This window comes from Symphalangus syndactylus, chromosome 1 (genome assembly GCF_028878055.3).
Source record: "Symphalangus syndactylus isolate Jambi chromosome 1, NHGRI_mSymSyn1-v2.1_pri, whole genome shotgun sequence".
Taxonomy (NCBI): domain Eukaryota; kingdom Metazoa; phylum Chordata; class Mammalia; order Primates; family Hylobatidae; genus Symphalangus; species Symphalangus syndactylus.
In genome coordinates this window covers 22,745,060-22,759,013 of record NC_072423.2, presented here as the reverse complement: position 1 = coordinate 22,759,013, position 13,954 = coordinate 22,745,060, and the positions used below count along the sequence as shown (strand labels likewise).

At 39.7% G+C, this 13,954-nt stretch overlaps 1 protein-coding gene across 1 annotated transcript in view; it reads left to right on the top strand.

Moving 5' to 3' along the window:
• Positions 1 to 1,231: 1,231 nt before the first annotated feature.
• Positions 1,232 to 13,954, top strand: part of SERPINB2 (serpin family B member 2) — a 48,211-nt gene continuing 35,488 nt past the window's right edge. The window contains exon 1 of the mRNA XM_055291970.2: positions 1,232 to 1,493. The gene's annotated coding sequence lies outside the window, so the exon portion shown is untranslated. The remainder of the gene's footprint in view (positions 1,494 to 13,954) is intronic.

The following is a 13,954-nucleotide window of genomic DNA, read 5'->3' as shown; positions in this document are numbered from 1 at the left end:
TATTACACAGCTTTTAGGGGCATCAGAAACTGAAACGCTATCTTCTTCTGTTTGAAACGGTTCTAAAGTTGCTTTAATAATGGCTCAATCATTCTGAGAGGTGACAGCATGCTGGCAGTCCTCACAGTCCTTGCTTGCTCTCTTTGCCTCCTCTGCCTGGGCTCCCACTTTGGCGGCACTCGAGGGGCCCTTCAGCCCACCACTGCACTGTGGGAGCTCCTTTCTGGGCTGGCCAAGGCAGGAGCCGGCTCCCTCAGCTTGCAGGGAGGTGTGGAGGGAGAGGCGCGAGCGGGAACCGGGGCTGCGCGCGGTGCTTTCGGGCCAACTGGAGTTCCGGGTGGGCGTGGGCTTGGCGGGCCCCTCACTCAGAGCAGCTGGCAGGCCCTGCCGGCCCTGGGTAATGAGGGGCTTAGCACCCAGGCCAGCGGCTCTGGAGGGTGTACTGGGTCCCCCAGCAGTGCCAGCCCACCGGCACTGCGCTCAATTTCTCACCGGGCCTTAGCTGCCTTCCCATGGGGTGGGGCTCGGGACCTGCAGCCCGCCATGCCTGAGCCTCCCACCCTCTCCATGGGCTCCTGTGCGGCCGGAGCCTCCCCTACAAGCGCCACCCCCTGCTCCTCGGCCCCCAGTCCCATCGACCACCCAAGGGCTGAGGAGTGCGAGCGCACGGCACGGGACTGGCAGGCAGCTCCACCTGCAGCCCCAGTGCAGGATCCATTGGGTGAAGCCAGCTGGGCTCCTGAGTCTGGTGGAGATGTGGAGAACCTTTATGTCTAGCTCAGGGATTGTAAATACACCAATCAGCACCCTGTGTCTAGCTCAGGGTTTGTGAATGCACCAATCAACACTCTGTATCTAGCTGCCCTGGTGGGGCCTTGGAGAACCTTTGTGTCCATACTCTGTATCTAACTGATCTGATGGGGATGTGGAGAACATTTATGTCTAGCTCGGGGATTGTAAACGCACCAATCAGCACCCTGTCAAAACAGACCACTCGGCTCTACCAATCAGCAGGATGTGGGTGGGGCCAGATAAGAGAATAAAGCAGGCTGCCCGAGCCAGCAGTGGCAACCCGCTCGGGTCCCCTTTCCACACTGTGGAAGCTTTGTTCTTTCGCTCTTTGCGATAAATCTTGCTACTGCTCACTCTTTGGGTCCACACTGCTTTTACGAGCTGTAACACTCACCGTGAAGGTTTGCAGCTTCACTCCTGAAGCCAGCGAGAGCACGAGCCCACCGGGAGGAACGAACAACTCCAGACGTGCCGCCTTAAGAGCTGTAACACTCACTGCGAAGGTCTGCAGCTTCACTCCTGAGCCAGCGAGACCACGAACCCACCAGAAGGAAGAAACTCCGAACACATCCAAACATCAGAAGGAACAAACTCCGGATACGCCGCCTTTAGAACTGTAACACTCACCCCGAGGGTCCGCGGCTTCATTCACGAAGTCAGTGAGACCAAGAACCCACCAATTCCGGACACAATTCCATACTGTAAGTGTAATGATTTTACCTTCCCTATTTGCTTGTTTTAATTCTTTGCCAATTTTTTCCCAATCTTTTAGATCTAAAGTTCCCTGTTCTGGAAACCATGGGCAGAATTGTTCTATTGTTTGAAATAGCGTAATTAGATTTTCTGTAGAAGCTGTAACAGAGATCAGACTGTTACTGTATCTATGTAGAAAGGGAAGACATAAGAAACTCCATTTTGGTCTGAACCCTGAACAATTGTTTTGCCATGAGATGCTGTTAATCTGTAACTTTAGCCCCAACCCTGTGCTCACAGAAACATGTGTTGTATGAAATCAAGGTTTAAGGGATCTAGGGCTGTGCAGGATGTGCCTTGTTAACAATATGTTTACAGGCAGTATGCTTGGTAAAAGTCGTCGCCATTCTCCATTCTCGATTAACCAGCACAATACACTGTGGAAAGCCGCAAGGACCTCTGCCCAGGAAAGCCTATGTATCGTCCAAGGTTTCTCCCCACTGAGACAGCCTAAGATATGGCCTTGTAGGAAGGGAAAGACCTGACCGTCCCCCAGCCTGACACCCGTAAAGGGTCTGTACTGAGGAGGATTAGTAGAAGAGGAAGGTCTCCTGCGGTTGAGATAAGAGGAAGGCCTCTGTCTCCTGCATGCCACTAGGAACAAAATGTCTCGGTATAAAAGTCAATCATACATTCGTTCTATTCTGAGACAGAAAAAAACCACCCTGTGACTAGAGACAAAATATACTGGTGACAATACTACTCTGTTACTCTTTACTACACTAAAATGTTTAAATAAAGAGAAACATAAATCTGGCCTACATACACATCCAGACATAGTACCTTCCCTTAAACTTATTTGTAGCACAGATTCCTTTACTCACGTGTTTTCTTGCTAAACTTCTCCCCACTATCACCCTGTTCTCCTGCCACATTCCCCTTACTAAAATAGTAAAAATAATAATCAATAAATACTAAAAAAACTTAGAGACCGGTGCCGGTACAAGTCCCCAGTATACTAAACGCCGGTCTCCTAGGCCCACTGTTCTTTCTCTATACTTTGTCTCTGTGTCTTATTTCTTTTCTCAGTCTCTCGTCCCACCTGACAAAAAATACCCACAGGTGTGGAAAGGCAGGCCACCCCTTCACAAAAGGAAGAAAACCCATACCCAAAAATAAGGGGAAAACTTTAAAATGTTTTTTAATTTTTAATTTTTTGTGGTTATGTACTAGATATATATATTTATGGGGACATGAGATATTTTGATAAAGGCATAAATGCATAATAATCACATCAACATAAATGGGTATCCATCTTTGTGTTGCAAACAATCCAAATATACTCTTTTAGCTATTTTTTAATGTACAATAAATTATTATTGAAGGTAGTCACCCTGTTGTGCTATCAAATACTAAATCTTATTTATTCTTTCTAACTATATTTTTGTACCAATTAACCATCTTTACTCCTCCAACCTCACTAACCTTCCCAGCCTCTGGTAACCGTCTTTCTACTCTCTCTCTCTCTCTCATGAGTTTGGTTGTTTTCACTGTTAGCTCCCACAAATAAATCAGAACATGTAAAGTTTGTCTTTCTGTGCCTGGCTTATTTCACTTAACATAATGATCTCCAGTTCCACCCATGTCATTGCAAATGACAGGCTCTCATTTCTTATGACTGAATAGTACTCCATTGTATGTATGTACCACATTTTCTTTTTTTTTGTTTTTTGAGACAGACTCTCGCTCTGATCTTGGCCCAAGAGTCTCCAGCCTGATCTCCACTCACTGCAACTTCCATCTCCTGGGCTTAAGTGATCCTCCCACCTCAGCCTCCCTGGTAGCTAAGATTGCAGGCAGACGCCACTATGCCTGGTACATTTTTGTATTTTTTTGCAGTGACAGAGTTACGCCACATTGCCCAGGCTAGTCTCAAACACCTGGTTTCAAGTGATCCACCCACCTTGGCCTCCCAAAGTGCTGCAATTACAGGCATGAGCCAATGTGCCTGGCCACATTTTCTTTATTCATTCATCTGTTGATGGACACTTAGGTTGTTTCCAAATCTTGGCTATTGTGAATAGTGCGACAATAAACATGGGAGTGCAGATATCTCTTTGGTATATTAATTTCTTCTCTTTTGGTATATACCCAGCAGTGGGATTGCTGGATCATAGGGTAGCTCTATGTTTCATTTTTAAAGGAAACTGCAAACTCTTCTCCATAGTGGTTGAACTATTTTACACTCCCACCAATAGTATATAAGGGCTCCTTTTTGTCCACATCCTTACCAGCATTTGTTATTCCCTGTCTTTTGGATAAAAGCCATTTTAACTGAGGTGAGGTGGATATATTATTTTACTTTTGATTTGCATTTCTATGATATCATTTATGTTGAGTACCTTTTCATATACCTGTTTGCCATTTGTATGTCTTCTTTTGAGAAATGTCTATTCTGACATTGTTGATTGTTCCCTTTGCTGTGGAGAAGCTTTTAAATTTGATGTCATCTTATTTGTCCATTTTTGCTTTGGTTGCCAGTGTTTTGGGGTTATTAATCAAGAAATCTTTGCTTGGTTGCCAGTGCTTTTGGGTTATTACTCAAGAAATCTGGTTATTACCCAGTCCAATGTCCTAGAGAATTTCCCCAAAGTTTTCTTTCAGTAGTTCCATAGTTAGAGGTCTTATATTTCAATCTTTAATTCATTTTGAACTAATTTTTGTATATGGCAAGAGAGAGGGGCCTAGTTTCATTCTTCTGCATATGGATATCCAGTTTTTCCACCACCATTTACTGAAAAGACTCTTTCCCCCAGTGTGTATTCTTGGTACCTTTGTCAAGAATGAGTTCACTGTAAGTGTGTGGATTTGTTTCTGGGCTCTCTATTCTGTTCCATTGATCTATGTGTCTGTTTTTATGCCAGTATCATGCTGTTTTGGTTACTATAGCTTTGTCGTATAATTTGAAATCAGATAATGTGACTCCTACAAGTTTTGTTCTATTTGCTCAGGATAACTGGGTATTCTGGGTCTTTTGTGGTTTCATATAAATTTTAGGATTGTTTTCTCCATTTCTGTGAAGAATTTTATTGGTAGTCTGAGAGAGATTGCATTGAATCTGTAGATTGCTTTGGGTAGTATGGACATTTTAATGGTATTAATTCTTATTAATTCTTTATATTCATAAACATGGAATATCTTTCCATTATTTTGTGTGTCCCCTTTAATTTCTTGCATCAATGTTTTATAGTTTTTATGTAGAAGTCTTTCACTTCTATAGTTAATTCTTAGGTATTTAATTTTATTGGGAGCTATTATAAATGGAATTGCTTTCTTTTCTTTTTCAAGGCTGAGTCTTGCTCTGTCACTCAGGCTGGAGTGCAGTGGTGCAAGCTCGGCTCACTACAACCTCTGCCTTCCAGGTTCAAGTGATTCTCCTGCCTCAGCCTCCCGAGTAGCTGGGATTACATGCATGCACCAACATGTCTGCCTTTTTTTTGTTGTTGTTGTTGTTAGAAATGGGGTTTCACCATGTTGGGCAGGCTGGTCTTGAAATCCTAACCTCAGGTGATCTGCTGGCCTCAGCCTCTCAAAGTGCTGGGATTACAGATGTGAGCCACAGTGCCCAGCCTACTTTCTTGATTTATTTTTCAAATTGTTTGCTGTTGTCATATAGAAATGCTACTTATTTTTGTATGTTGATTTTGTATCCTGCAACTTTACTGAATTTGTTTATCAGTTCTAATAGATTGTTGATGAGGTCTTTAGGTTTTTCCAATGTAAGATCATAGCATCTGCAAACAATAACAATACAATTTGACTTCTTCCTTTCCAATGTGGATGCCCTTTATTTCTTTCTCTTGTCTGATTGCTCTAGCAAGGATAGCCAGTAATATGTTGAATAACAGTGGTGAAAGTTGGCATCCTTGTCTTGTTGTAGATCTTAGAGGAAAGGTTTCAGTTTTTCCTAATTCAGTATGATACTAGCTGTGGATCTGTTGTATATAGCTTTTATTCTATACCCAGGTTTTTGAGGATTTTTACCATGAAGTGATGTCCAATTTTATCAAATACTTTTCTAGCATCAATGTAAATGATCATATGGTTTTTGTCCTTCATTATGTTGATACTATGTATCACATGGATTGATTTGCACATACTGAACTATCCTTGCTTCCCTGGGATAAATCCTACTTAATCATGATGAATGATCTTTTTAATGTGCTGTTGAATTCAGCTTGCTAGCAATTTGTTGAGAACTTTGCATCAATGCTCCTCAGGCATATTAGCCTGTGGTTTTCTTTTTTTGATATGTCTTTGTCTGGTTTTGGTATCAGGGTAATACTGGCCTCGTAGAATGAGTTTGGAAGTATTTCCTCCTCCTCTATTTTTTGGAATACCTTGAGTAGAATTGGTATTATTTCTTCTTTAAATGATTGATAAAATTCAGCAGTAAAGCCATCGGGTCCCGGGATTTACTTTACCAGGAGATTTTTTATTATGGCTTCAATCTTGTTACTTGTTATTGGTCTGGTTAGGTTTTTTATCTCTTCATGGTTTAATCTTGGTAGGTTGTATTTATCTAGTAATTTATTCATTTCTTCTAGGTTTTACAATTTATTGGCATATAGTTGCTCATAGTTGCCACTGGTAATCCTTTGAATTTCTGTGGTATCAGTTGTAATGTCTCCTTGTTCATCTCTGATTTTATTTATTTGAGTCTTGTCTCTTGTAGTTAGCCTGGCTAAAGATTTGTTTACTTTGTTTATCTTTTCAAAGAAACCAACTTTTTATTTCATTGATCTTTTGTGTTATTTTCTTTATTTCAATTTTATTTATTTATGCTCTGATTTTTATTACTTATCTTTTACTAATTTGGGGTTTGGTATTTTTCTTGATTTTCTAGTTCTTTAAGGTGCATTATTAGGTTATTTATTTGAAATTCTTTCTACTTTTTTGATGTAGGTGCTTATTGCTATAAACTTGCCTTGTAGTACTGCTTTTGCTGTATCCCATAGCTTTTCATATGCTGTGTTTCCAGAATCATTTGTTCAAGAAATTTATTAATTTCCTTCTTAATTTCTTCATTGACCCACTGGTCATTCAGAGCCTATTGTTTAATTTCAATATATTCGTGTAATTTCCAAAATTTCTTATTAGTAATTTCTAATTTTATTCCATTGTGATCAGAGCAAATACTTGACATAATTTCAATTTTTTAAAAAGACATTTTGTGATCTAGCAAATGATCTATCTTCGAGAATGATCCAAGTGCTGAGAAGGATGTGTGTTCTGTAGTCATTGGACGAAATGTTCTGTAAATATCTATTATGTACATTTGGTCTATCATGCAGATTAAGTCCAATATCTCTGTTGTTTTTCTGTCTGAATGATCTGTGCAATGCTGAAAGTGGGGTATTGAAGTCACCAGCTATTCTTATATTGGTATTATATTGGAATCTCTCTCTCTTTAGCTCTAATAACATTTGCTATATATATCTGGGTGCTCCAGTGTTGGGTGTACATATATTTATAGCTGTAATATTCTCTTGCTTAATTGACCCCTTTATCATTCTATAATGACCATCTTTGTCACTTTTCCTAGTTTTTGTCTTTACATCTATTTTGTCTGATATAAGTATAGCCACTCCTCCTCTTTTCTGGTTTCCACTTACATGGAATATCTTTTTCCATCCTTTTATTTTCAGTCTATGTGTGTCTTTAAATGTGAAGAGTATTTCTTGTAGGCAACAGGTAGCTGAGTCTTTATTTTTTTTTTTGGTCCGTTCAGCCACTCTGTATTCAGATTAAAGAGCTTAGTTCATTTACATTTAATGTTATTCATAAATAAGGAAGGACTTACTCTTGCCATTTTGTTATTTGTGTTATGGTTGTTTTGTGGTCTTCTCTTCCCTCTTTCCTTCTATCCTGTCTTCCTTTTAACAAAGGTGATTTTCTCTGGTGATATGTTTTAATTTATTGCTTTTGATTTTTTGTGTGCCTGTTGTAGGTGTTTTTAAAATTTGAGGTCACCATAAGGCTTGCAAATAATATCTATAACCCATTGTTTTAAAGTGATGACAACCTAATACCGATTGCATGAACAACCTAATTAACAAACAAGTAAAGAAGAAAACTAACAAAAAATCTACACTTTAATTTTGTCCCCCCACTTTTTAACTTTTTATTGCCTCTATTTGCATCTTATTGTACGTTCTATGACTTAAAAGTTGTTATAGCTATTATTTTAGATAGGTTTGTCTTTTAGTCTTTCTACTCAAAATATGAATAGTTTACACACCACACTTACAGTGTTATAACACTCTGTGTTTTTCTGTGTACTTACTATTATTAGTGAGTTTTGTACCTTTAGGTGATTTCCTTTTGTTCATTACCATCCTTTTCATTCAGACTGAAGAACTTCCCTTAGCATTTCTTGTAGGGTAGGGCTAGTGTTGATGAAATCCCTCAGCTGCTGCTGCTGCTTTTTCTTCTTCTTCTTTTTTTTTTGGTCTGGGAAAGACTTTATTTCTTCTTCATATTTGAAGGATATTTTCCCTCAATATACTATTCTAGGATATAATTTTTTTTTTCCTTTAGCAGTTTAAATATGTCATGCCACTCTCCCTTGGCCTGTAAGGTTTCCATTGAAAAGTCTTCTGCCAGACATATTGGAGCTCCATTGTATACTATTTGATTCCTTTCTCTTGCTGCTTTTAGTATCCTTTCTTTGTCCTTGACTCTTAGGAGTTTGAGTATTAAATATCTTGAGGCAGTCTTATTTGGGTTGTCTGCTTGGTGTTCTGTAACCTTCTTGTACTTGAATATTGATATCTTTATCTAGTTTGGGGAAGTTATTATAACTTTGAATGAACTCTCTACCCCAATCTCTCTCTCTACCTCCTCTTTAAGGCCAATAACTCTTAGATTTGCTCTTTTGAGGCTATTTTCTAGATCTAGCAGGTATGCTTCATTCTTTTTCATTCTTTTTCTTTTGTATCCTCTGACTGTATGTTTTCAAATAACCTGCCTTCAATCTCACTAATTCTTTCTTCTTCTTGGCCAGTTCTGCTTGTAAGAAGCTCTGATGCATTTTTCAGTATGTCAATTGCATTCTTCAATTCCAGAATCTTTGGTTGATTTTTAAAAATTATTTCAATCTCTTTGTTAAATTTATCTGATAGCATTCTGAGTTCCTTCTGTTTGTTATCTTGAATCTCATTGAGTTATCCCAAAACAGCTATTTCAGATTCTCTGTCTGAAAGGTCACATAGCTCTGTTTCTCCGGGATTGCTCCCTGGTGCCTTATTTAGTTTGCTTGGTGGGTTCATGTTTTTCTGGATGACCTTGATGCTTGTGAATGGTCATCAGTGTCTAGGCATTGCAGAGTTAAGTATTTATTATAGACTTTGCAGTTTTGGGCTTGTTTGTACTTGTCCTTCTTGGGAAGGCTTTTCAGATATTCAAAGGGATTTGGGTGTTGTAACCTAAATTTTTGGTCATTGCAGATATATCTGCATTAGGGCATAACCCCAAGTCCAGTAACACTGTGGCTCTTGCAGATTCACAGAGGTACCATCTTGGTGGTCTTCAATAAGATCTGGAAGAATTCTCTGGATTACCAGGCAGAGACTCTTGTTTTCTTCCTTTACTTTCACCCCAACAAATAGAGTCTTACTCTCTGTGCTGAGCTGCCTGGAGCTGGGGGAGAAGTGACACCAGCACCCCTATTGCCACTACCACTGGGACTGTGCTGAGTCAGACCTAAAGCTCACACAAGACTGGGTCTCGCCCAAGGCCCGCAGTAACTACTGCCTGACTACTGTCTACATTTGCTCAAGGCACTAGGGCTCCACAATCAGCAGGTGGCAAAGCCAGATAGACTTATGTACTTCCTTTCAGGGTGGTGAGTTACCCCTGGCTCTGGGTGGGTCCAGATATGCCATGTGGGAGCCAGGGTCTGGAGTCGGAAATCTTAGGAATCTACCTGGTGCTCTATTCTATTGTGGCTGAGCTGGCACTCAAACCACAAGATAAAGTCCTTCTCACTCTTTCTTCCCTTTTCCACAAGCAGAGGAACCTCTCCCCATGGCCATCACTGCCCTAGGCTCACAGCAATTCCTGCCAGGCTATCACTAATGTTTATTCAAGCCCAAGGGCTTTTCAGTCAGCTTATGGTAAGTGCCGTCAGGACTGGGACTTTCCTGTCAGGGAAACGGGCTCCTCTCTGGCCTAGGGCAGGTCCAAAAATGCTATCCAAGGTCCAAGGCCTAGAATTGGGGACCCCAAAAGCCTGCATGGTGCTTTACCCCAGTGTGGCCAAGTTGGTACCTAAGGTGCAAGACAAAGTCTTTTTAACTTTTACTTCTTCTTTTCTCCAGCAGAAGGAATATCTTCCCATATACAGCTGGGAATGTGCTGGGTCACACCTGAAGCCAGCACAGGCCCAGGTTCCCACCCAAGGCCCACGACAAGTAACGCTTGGGTATTTCTGCTGATTATTCAGGGCCCAAGGGCTCTTTAGTCAGCAGCTGATAAGTCCTGCCAGGACTGGGTCCTTCGCTTCAAGGAAGCTGGTTCCCTTCTGGCTCAGGGTATGTCTAGAAATGTCATCAAGGAACTAGGGTCTGGAATAGGGACCTCAGAACTCTGGATGGTGCCCTGTTGTGGCTGAGCTGGTTTCCAAGTTGCAAAACAAAGTCCTCTTTACTCTTTGCTGTTTTCTCCTCAAGCAGAGGGAAGGAGCCTCTCCCAGAACTTAAATCTTAACTGCCTAGGATTGGGGAAGAGGTGATGTAAGCACTCCATTGGCCACCCTGGCTAGTGTCTCACTAGGTCATGGGCACCCCACATCCACTTGTTCTGAGCCCAGCACAATTCCAGGACTTTCCCAGGAATTGCAGTCCTTGAGGCTGAGACTGCTTTTCAAGTTTATTTAGGACTTCACAGCACTTTAGCATGCAATGGTGAGGCTTTCCAGAACTCAGGTTCCAACCTCTGAGATGGGTGATTCCTCTCTGGCTCAGACTGGTCTAAATGCTCCCTCTTTGGACATCAGCTAAGTTCTGCTCAGTGTCAGTGACACTGAATTCCAATGCAAAGTCCCACAATTGCTACATTCTCCCCTTCCAAGAGCACAGATTCTCTCCTGCCATGTGGGCCCTGCTTCGGGATGGGGAAGGGTGGCATCAGTAATTCAAGACTGTTTTTCCTACCCTCTTCTGTTCCACTTTCAGTGATATAGAGTTAAAACCAGGTGCTGTGATGGCTTACCTGATTTTTGATTCTTATAAAGGTGCTTTTTAGTGTGGATAGTTGTTGAATTTGGTTTCTTGTGGGAAGAATGATTGTGAAAGCTTCTATTTGACCATATTGCTCTGCCTCCACCTTGAGAATATTTTTTTAAGAACAAAATTAAGGGAAAATTAAAACCTGAGAGAATGATATTTACCACCAAAAACAACACAGAAATGGTTAATATTCTTTACCTAAAAAGAGTTCCTGCTTATCAGTATTTTTTAAAAATTTGGTAGAAAAAAAGGAAAGAAATGTTCAATGGATATGACAGAGTAATTTACTAAAGACAAACAAGTGGTTAATAAATGTGAAAAATCTTTATCTTTTTTAGAAACACAATAAATGTAGCTAAAACAATGAGATGATATATTTTAACTATTAAGTAATTTTTAATTATAACAATACTGGCCATAAACATGCATGTTCATACAATATTTCTGAAAGGAAATTTGAAAATATGTATGCAGAAATTTAAAAAAATTTATAACTTTTAATTCAGGATCTTCATTTCTATGTATCACCTGTGAAAGATATAATGACTATGTTCCCACATTTTTACCCAAGCAACATTTTGAATGTTGGGAAATAACCTAAATGCCCAACAAGAAGTAACATATGAAACAGTTGTGGCATTAAGAGGTATTACAAGAGGAACCAGTACCTGGATTTCAACAAATCTCTTGAATCTGCTATTGTAGTGACTTGAGATAATATTACCTAGAAACTAACCAGAAGAGTTAAGTGGACAAAATAAAGCCTCTTTATAATGTTACAATTATATGTAAGTTTGGATTAACCTGTTCATTACAAGGTGGCCATCTATGACACTGTTGCTTTATTGTTCTGTTTTCACATGTGTAAAACTGTAGAAGCTTTTAGCAGAAAACATATGCCTCAATTAATGTTTAGTGTAAATCATGTAAATTGGAGTTTGTAAACAATTACACACATATATTGTTCACTCCTGATTATTATAGTAAGTTTGTGTACACAGACATACACAGAGATGCCTACTTTAAAAAGTGACTTTATGCAAACCATAATAAACCCACTCTTCAGAATATAATGCAGGAAGGAAAATGCTTTCTCCCACTACTATACACTTTCAGTAGGATATATATAATCCTACTACTTGTAAACTGAAAACTTTACTAGTTCTGACTATTGCAACTTAGTCAATTGTTTAATCAGGAATCCATTTTTGGGGTACCTACAATGTTTCAAGTGCACTAAAAATAGATAATTACAAAATTAACAATCTTTTTAGGAGATTAAAATAAACAGGCAGATGGTCACTTAAAAGTTTAATTAATGTCATAAATTATGACGATGATGGGGAAAATAGGAATATGACTGCATTTATGGAGCCACTTCCATGTGCCCAATACTAAATATGTATAAATGCTTTATGTATTACTGCATTTAATTTCACACAAAAACTAAATGATAGATCATATTAAAGCCCATTTTACATATAAAGATATGAAAGAGCTTAATAAATTGGTCCAAAGTTATCCAGGTAAGTTGGAGCAGACATTAAAAATTGATTGCGATTTTGTTAAGATACAGTTGATAAGAATGGGGCCTTGACATCCTGACTAAGTAGCTGTGCAACCTTGAGCAAGTGCTCTAATATCTTTAAGCGCTGTTATTCTCCTCTATGAAATGGGGTAATCATAGTACTAATACATATGGTTATCATACAAATTAAATTAGATAATATAGCTAAATTGCTTAGTACCATGAATGCATATGGTAATGTGCAATTTCAGAATTGTCATTATGCACGTAGAATGTTATTTATCACTATGATTTTATGAATTGACTCAAAGCTGTGTTCTTTTCACTATTAAACACACTGTCTAAATATAAGTACAAAAATAAGAGCGTGCGAAGTAGATGATTACCTCAGCCCAGCATTGATGGAAGAAGGCTGTGGAGCGGAGGGAGGAGGAAGGAAAAGCTGGAGTGAATCCCACAGAGTTCACCGCGAAGGTGCAGAGAATGATGAGGGTGGCATCGAGTAGGTGAGGTGGTCAGTTTCATACTGTGAAAGATAATTCCATTACATTTAATTCAGCCAACATCTGCAGAATACTTACATTGCTCAAAGCAGAGAGAAACATGATTTAACTTCCACTGTAGAATTACAGTGTAGTGAACAAGTCAGACAGGTATACCACTATCTGTTTGAATTTGGGGTGAGGGAAGCAAGTGTATGTGGTGAGGGGTTTTGTGAAGTTCTCATCCCAGGAAATGGTAATATCAAAACAAAGAGGCAAGACAAACTAAAAGCTAGATGGAAAAGTCTTTATCAAAAAGAGAAAAAACGAAACAGAAAGAGAAATTTTAGAATTGTCAAAGCCAAAGGATCTCAAAAGCAATCATTAAACCTGGGACATGAAACCAGAAACTGGGAGTCAGAAAGCTAGAAATGTGTTGAAACAAGTTGAGAGTAACTGGGTGGGGTAGGGAATTGGGAGAGGCAAATATTTTGCATAGCTGTTTGTGCTCATGTATGAGTTTTATGAAACTAACATAACACTTGTTAACTAACATAATGTAAATCTTTGTTTAAAAATTATGCACGGCTTTTCATTAAGTTAAATGAACACATTAAATTAAGTTAATGAATTAATGTTCACAGTCTCCACCACAGGTCTGCCTTTCTGTATTCTCTTTGCTTCTATTATGTGGGGAGGTTTCTTGCTTCATGGATTAGTTTCTAGGCAGGAGAAACTGAGTAATGTGTATAACCCAGAGGGTAAGTTAACGGGTCTAATGAAGAGCTAATAAAAAGGAGGGAAAGGAAGAGGCCTGAGGAATTTTTGTAGAGCGAGAGGTTTAGGTGTCTGAGAGGGAGTGTGAGAGTAGGGAGCAGAGAGAGACGTCAAAGAGCAAAGGCAAGAGGGAGAGGCAAAGGTCCCGGCACAGGGCTGGTGTTGATAGAATTGGAAAAGAGATGCAAAGGGATTTTTGACATGGTGTCATGGAGGCCTCAACTGGAAACCCTCTTTCTTCCAAGAGATGGAAGCAAAGATTGGAATTGCTTTTCGATTATTTCTGGTGTGCTGCACTATCCAGACAAGGTGTATTGTAACCTGCATGTTTCCGTTGGGGTTAGCAGTAGAACTCAGATGGCTTCATCTCTTGGGAAATAGATATCAAAGAA